Here is a 6,426-nt window from a genome sequence, read left to right on the forward strand (position 1 = left end):
CTCCTCCTCCTCCTCCTCCTCCTTCTCTCAAAGTGTCTACACAGAGGAGAAATGATTCTGAGAAACATAGTGAGACCAAAAGGTACATTGTGATGGGTCTATCCCCCTTTTCGATAAAGAGGAAAGCCAATACGTGAACAAAAGCATCTGCGACAGCAAATTCATCAGTATTACTTGAATGGAGGAACAAGCTCATACAGCATTACATGGCTGACAGGGAAGATGAATCAGGCCACGGCGGCACATCACGAATCCTCATAGCCCCTCGTGGCCCGTGAAACAGACTGAAGTATGAGCGAGTAGCGGAGAGGAGATACCCATCACACGGAGACTGTCTGTCTGGGCCACCGTATTGTGGTCCAGTCCTGTTCGAGTGTCTCAGATGATCATGCTTGCTGCCAAAGTTGGGCTGACACACTTGACAAACCTCCGCCGCGTGACGCCATCACTCACACTTCCACGGCGTGTCTGTCATCATGCTCAAACAATCAGGCACTGACACCTTTTCACGTGAATGAAGATCCTTGAGTAACTGAATTTTTTTTGTTGAGGATTGGCCTTTAAGAAAACCAGCCAGAGTAGCACCTCTCTGTATAAGGAGAGACTTATAATTTGCAATAATGGCACGCCAATGGAGGGAAATTACAACAAAAAAAGTGGATCTTAAATATCCTTTTAACTGGCAGAAACAGATCCATTGTAGACAGAAGTCTTGTTTACTTGGTAAAATGGCATCAATTAGGAGTGGAAGGCAAAATTAGCATATTCTCTTAATGGACTGGCCTTTCTTCTGCCGCTCGCTCCACAGTGATTGTGGAAGGGACATGTTAAGGGAGCATGAGAAAAGGTCATGTGTCTGCACCATTCAGGTGATCATATTTTTCACAAAACAGTTGTGCATTCTCAGTGGCTATTGTCATGTCATATTGAAGCTGATAAGAACATTTCTTGGTAAAAAAAAAATGCACTCACTTTGAAAATAAATTTTCTGACAATTTTATTTTCCAAGACAGCACATAAAAAAATGAAATTGTAGTTGAGACAGACATTTACAGTTAGTTCATTCAATATTCTGAATATGCTCCAATGATTAGGCTCAAAACGTAGAAGTAAAATCTGATGAACGTTCATGATTAAATACATTTGTGACAGTAAAACCCATGAGAAAATCTTTTTTAGTTGTATCATATCACAACAACACAGTAATATTTTGTGACAAATATGGTGAAAAATATTAAATGTGAAGTAATGACAGTTCTTAAAAAACATGAATACAGTGCAATTGAGTTTTGAGAATTACATATGCTCCTTCTTCTGAAAAGAAATACAGACACAAATTAGAGAAATTAACAGGCAACTTAGTGACGTAGTCAATATCGTGACTGTAGGACTGAGCTAGTCAATTTGAATGATTCACCAATTCATTTTCATTATTAATCGCGACCACCACAGTAGAAGCTAATTAATTCCAAAAATGATATTTCATCATCAATATTGAAATAATTGTCCCAGGAAAGTGCCTGTTCCCCCCCCACTAAAATGAGGCAGGATACTGTAGATACCCCTCCCCCTCACCACTCCCCTCCTCCCTTCTCTCACCCAGAAGCCCCACTCCCAACACCCCAAATTGACTGGTCTTGCACAGTTGCAGCTGAACAAGAAAGGAATTGCTAGTGTCAAGACACAGTTTACAAATATGACATCTCCTCTGGCATGGCTGGTAATATGAAATATTGATTTATGTGCAGTAAAAGGTCTTATAAAAATGATCACATACACATGAGGGATTAATGCGCGGAAGATCAATATAAATTTCATTCTTGACGCTAGACTGTCACCTATGGTGAAATGCTAAAATAAAGAAATCAATATTATCTATGAAATGTCAAATTTATTATAATTATGTGGATGAAAGCTGGCCAAGTGGCTCCCAGGAGGTTGAGAGGGATAGGTTACCACACTCAAGCATCCCTCATGTCCCCAGTTCTCCCGCTGCCAATTTGAGAGCAATATTGGTGTAAAGGGTTTTCAGCCCGTTATGTATGGCCATGTTGTAACAAATTCCTCCTGGAATATTTAACTGTTGAGACTGACAATGGGCTGCAGAGACCATGGCAGTTCGTAGCCTGCAGGTTGTGTAGTTAACAGCTGTTAGCTTTGGCACTTCTGCCTATTGCCCCCTGGATTGAAACCTGTCTATGTGGCAGCTGCCAGTGACAAGGAGAAGTGGAGAAGTCACAGACCACTAAAGTATAATATCCCCCAGCATGCATCCTGGATCAAAGGACAAGACATGTTCACATAGATAAAGCACTTGTATTGATTTGGATGCTATTATGGTACCAGTGCATTTAATGATTTAAAAAAAATCTAAACGGGAGGAAATATGATTATGTAATGCATATAATTTTCTGAAACAAATATTTTGACAACTTTAAAATGTGGAATAGTATCAGTTAGCAGGGATGTGGACAAATCATACAATACAATGCAGTGCAGTTCAAAAGTTAGTGCAATTTGAAATGGGCCAAAATATTGAAGTATTGTATGAGCGAGACAATGAATATTGAACTACAACCTTCACAGCAGACTTCTGTTCTATCATTTCTATCACAACATTACATCAATTAACTCTGTGGCTCATGTTTCCCTTTCCATAGCTTGTTGTCTTGTATTGGCTACTGCTTTTCAAGTGAGTGGTACTTGTGTTCATTCAAATGTTTCCCATTACCAATTGATATCCTTTGCATGTGTTGGATCAATTTATGTAATCAATGTTGGGTACTGCCTCTCAGCCACCAAAAGGTCACAGACATGGGAAAGAAAATCATCTGAGGGGAACCACAGACGTGGACAGAGATTATTGGGCTACAACAACCTTAGCATGTTAGCTAGATCAATGATTTTAGACAAACCAACCCAGATGTAATTTTTTACCTTCTCATTTTAGCCAATTTTCCTTCGCAGCAAAGGCCCTCTGTACACAAGTGTGTAGCAGCTGCATAATCCCTTTTTACAATGTCAGGGCTATTAAATGAGGAAACAGTGCAGCTGCTAATATCCAATAAAGCCACCACAATATCATCCCTATTAAACATTCATCTCTGTTGGCTTAAAGAGTTCTCTGAAAACGGGAGGAAACCATGACAAAATGTCATCAAAGAAAACATGTCTTTCTTCCTCAACAGAAGGAGCCGGACAATTTTCAGAGTCGCCTACATGAAAGCTGTCGTAAACGAACAGGGCCCAAACCTCAGAGAACTTTTCAGGCCTGCTCAGGTGACCACGGTATACCGGCTTGTCGCAAATTTAGAGGCACACGCCGCAGAAATGTGCCTGTCAATTGAAGCAATCTACTGCCACAGATATTAAAAGTGAAAGGGACGGAGGAAAATAGCAAATTGTGTGGTTACATTTAAAGTGGCTAAATCAAATTCGGAAGATCACAACTTGAGAGATAGAACCCAGTTTATTTCTCCTTCCTTTCACGGGCTTATGTGCTCTGTCAGATGAAAGCGGAGGAGAGAGTGGTGCTGATGGAGAATGGAGGGAGGCTTTGAGCTGGAAGAGGAGGAGGCAACGCTGCCTCTTGAAGAAGGGGGCCGAGGTGGTGATAACCGAGGAGGCCGCGGGAGCCCCTCTCCGCTAACTGAGGAAGGTGCTCCAACTTATCGGAGTCCACATGCGGGGAATGATTAGCCTCCTCTGGGCCGATTACTGCCAGCTCGTCGGGTCAAAAGCAGGCCAGGATGAAAGGGGGAGAGATGAAGCCTCCTATCCTGCCTCCAATCATCCATTACCAGTCAGACAGAGGGGCTTGTCCCCCCCCCCCCCCCACCTCCCCTCCCATCTCTCTACATGGCATGTCAGTCTGGTACATATGAAAAGCAGAACCATAATCAGAGGCAGCACTCTCTCTCAGACTGATGCCAGGACAGGGACTGACCGCAGGTAATTTATGGATCTGACTCTCCCAACTCCTTGATATGTTATTTATTAATTTTAGCTTGTTTAGGAACTATCCTCATCTAGCTGCAGGATGACGCAAAGTGTTCCGTTTGTTAACACTATTGATGTAAGGATGCCAATCTTCAGTCGCATTAATAAAAATGTGAAGCAGCCCTCCAGATAGCCCAGTGACAGACACCAACAAAAACGCAATCGGCACAGATTGATCAAAAGCACAAAGGTGTTCGCTGCTAATCAAATCATGTATTTCCTAGACTCCCTTAACAGAGACGAACCGGTCAATTAATCTGACCCATCGAAAACCATGGCAGAATTTAATAAAACACAACTAGTTCTAACAGCTACCACTCTACATACAGTATTGTACATGTGCCCACACTACATCTGCATCATTCTCAATGAAATGTCAACATTTTGAGGAAAATTTAAGATCAACGGTCGAAATCCAAGGCTGAAACTGTGGAACCGTTCTCCTCGTTCCCAAGTGGGTGGCTCCAGTCCAAGTATCCAGGGGCGCAAATTTGGTTTTAGAAGTGGGGGGGGGGGGGGCATAATATTATTATATACATGTATATATTTTTATCCAGTTGGATAAACACTCCAAACAGCCTACTCGACTGCTCTGAGGCGTTCGCATGGTCCTAAAGCACACCGTTGCCTCATTTTGTATCACATTCCAATGATAAAACTGCAATTTCAGAATGTGTGGGTGACATGTCCCCCCCCGTCCCCGGTCACAGTTGCGCCCCTGCAAGTATCTCTACCTACTGTTACACTCTGTATGCATTCCCAAGACACATTGGTATTATTAGTTCATCATGGGCCAGTGTAGTGCAGCTGACCAGACCCACCCCTAGCCTATGTTACCACAACCCTCAAGATTAAGGTCAGCGCTCTGGCCAACTACTTCTCAGTCTGCTCTCGTTAATACAGGATATAGGGAACAGCAAGGCAATTGTTTGGGGCTGGATCTCTGATGAATGGAGTGTAAAAATTCTCTCCCTATGCTTCCATGCACAGGTCAGTCCAGAGGTCTATACAATACAACAGAATAATTCCTTGTTCAAGAACTTCAATTGTGCCATTCCAGTGACCAATCTATTTGGCCATATGGAGAGCTTAGTCTCCTGGGAGGGGACCGGGGCGTCTCTGGGTGGATTTAGGGCAGATCAGTGAAGGGAGGCTTCACTCTGTCTCTCAGGACCTGCCTGGTTGCGGGTCAGCCTGCGGGTCAGCCTGGAAGCACTAGTGGGCACTGCTTATACAGGCTTGAGTCAGGCACTGACATGACCAAAAACACCACATAGAACTGATTATATTCATTGATACAATGTGGTTGATATGCCTTGATCATCTCACAATGCATCCACACTAGTCCACAGAAGGGAAAAAATAAAGAAAACTACATTGGAATGATCACACTGACATGCTTGCTATTCATTTTTTTGTGAGGATATGAAACCTGATGAAATGCAGCAAAAGCCTCTGGTAGCTACAAAGACATTTTCCAGATGAGATGAATTGCCGAACAGGAGCGTATAAGGCTGATTTAAAACAGATCAGGTAAAGCATGAAACACACCGAGAGTCTCACTGACGATAGACTGCCGAAAGGTACTTATCACAGTGGGAGGCCATTCCTTCTCTTGCTAGAACAAAAGCGGTCCCTGTTGTGTGCCGACCCAGTAGCGACGAACCTGCCGTTTCTGCTTTTAGAACCGCAATGCTCGTCAGTGGCCAACAACTTGACTTTGAGCCAATCAGAGAGCACAAACCCACACATCGGGGAGCCAACAGGAGTGACAACAAAAAGGAAAAAAGTTGCATTTTCTCCGTACATACACGGTTAAATGTCATGAGCCAGTCACACTTCATATACAATGTAGGCTTTGGGATAAATACTTCTTCCAAGCTAGCTAACCCCTGTAGCTAGTATTGACATTATAATTAAATCACAATGGATTAGTTTAAATGAAACAGCTGCCTGTGTTACCTACCGAGTTAGTGCAGCGTCTTTAGCTAGATGGCTAGCTATGTTGTGCTAGCTTGCGAATATGCTAACATTAGCAAGCTAGCTAAACATTTGGCTATGGGCACATGGGATTAGGGAGAGTGAATTACATCGTTTTTTCGTCGTCTTGTTAGGTAGTTATCTAGCTGGGCCATCTGGATAGTATCAACAAGGGCTTTCTACAAAATAGCAACATTAGTTCTATATAGACCATAAACTAAGCAACACACGGACATGCATTGCCAAACAACACTACTGCCACCTTCTGGTTTGGAGTATTTTAACCTGACTGATGACTTCAAGGTCTTTGCTATTTGAACACAAAAGAGATTGACTGCCGACACTGTTCAGAGGTGCTAAGTATTGTCGGCAGGCAAATACATGTTTGACAATCCTACCAGTGTGAGCTATAAGGCCGGTTTAAAACAGAGCCTGTGTGGCTGGTTT

This window comes from Salvelinus alpinus, chromosome 20 (genome assembly GCF_045679555.1).
Source record: "Salvelinus alpinus chromosome 20, SLU_Salpinus.1, whole genome shotgun sequence".
Taxonomy (NCBI): Eukaryota; Metazoa; Chordata; class Actinopteri; order Salmoniformes; family Salmonidae; genus Salvelinus; species Salvelinus alpinus.